We start from the raw sequence: 1,590 nt of genomic DNA, 5'->3' as shown, positions 1-1,590 counted from the left end.
TTTTAAAAAAAAATTTTTTTTTTTTTTTTTTTTTTTTTTATTATTTGGGTTACCAAAGAGATCAGAGAAGAAATAAAAAGCATCCTGGAAACAAATTACAATGAAAGCACAACAATCCGAAATCTATGGGAAACATTGAAAGCAGTCCTGAGAGGGAATTCATAGTTCTACAGGCCTAACTAAAAAAAAATGGTAATTAATTATCTAACCCTACAACTTAAAGATTAGAAAGAGAGCAACAAGAACAACCCAAGTAAGCAAAAGGAAGGACATAATCAAGATCAGAGCAGAAATAGATGACATAGAGACAAAAAAATTATAAAAGATAAATAAAACCAAGAGCTGGTTCTTTGAAAGGATAAATAAGATTGATGAACCTCTAGCCAGGCTCACCAAGAAGCAAAGAGAGAGGACCCAAATAAACAAAATCAGAAAAGAAGGAGGTTAAGTAACAACCAACTCAACAGCATAAAAAGGTTTGTAAAAAAAATACTATTAAAAATTCTACTCCAACAAACTAGACAACATAGACGAAATGGACATATTTCTAGAAAAATACAATCTTCCAAACTAAATCAGGAAGTATCAAAAAAATATAACTGAATAGGCTAATAACTACAGATGAAACTGGAGCAATATTTAAAACACTTCCAGCAAACAAAAGCCCTGGTCTGGATGGCTTTATAGGGGAGTTTTACCAAGCATTCAAAGAACTAAAACCTATCCTCCTCAGACTACTACAAAAAATCCAAGAGGAAGGAACACTTCCAAGCTCATTCTATGAAGCCAGCATCACCCTAATACCAAAACCAGGTAAAGACAACACAATGAAAGAGAATTACAGGCCAATATCCCTCATGAACATAGATGCCAAAATCCTCAACAAAATCTTAGCAAATCAGATCCAGCAGTACATCAGAAAGATCATACACCATGACCAAGTAGGATTTATCCCAGGAATGCAAGGATGGTACAACATCCGTAAATCAATAAACGTAATACATCACATAAACAAATTGAAAGAAAAAAACCACATGGTCATATCAATTGATGCAGAAAAAGCATTCGACAATTTGACAAAATCCAACACCCTTTCTTGATAAAAACTCTCAGCAAACTGGGAATAGCCTTATATGAAAAACCTACAGCCAACATCATACTCAATGATCAAAAACTAAAACCATTTCCCCTAAGAACAGGAACAAGACAAGGATGCCCATTTTCACCAATCCTGTTTGACATAGTACTGTAAGTGCTAGCCATAGTGACCAGACAAGAAGAAGAAATAAAAGGCATCCAAATTGGAAAAGAAGAAGTAAAACTGTCCTTATTCATAGATGACAAGATATTGTACAGAGAAAACCCTAAAGACTCCATCAAAAAAACTACTAGACTTAATAAATGAATATGGCAATGTAGCAGGATATAAAAATCAACACCCAGAAATCAATGGCTTTTTTATACACCAATAATGAAATCACAGAAAAAGAAACTAAAACAAACTAACAAACAAAAAAAATTCCATTTACCATTGCAACAACAAAAAAAATTAAGATACTTAGGAATAAACTTAACTAAGAAGGTAAAAGA

The sequence above is a fragment of the Myotis brandtii genome, unplaced genomic scaffold (assembly GCF_000412655.1).
Source record: "Myotis brandtii unplaced genomic scaffold, ASM41265v1 scaffold305, whole genome shotgun sequence".
NCBI lineage: Eukaryota > Metazoa > Chordata > Mammalia > Chiroptera > Vespertilionidae > Myotis > Myotis brandtii.
Note: the sequence above shows the minus strand (reverse complement) of the source record.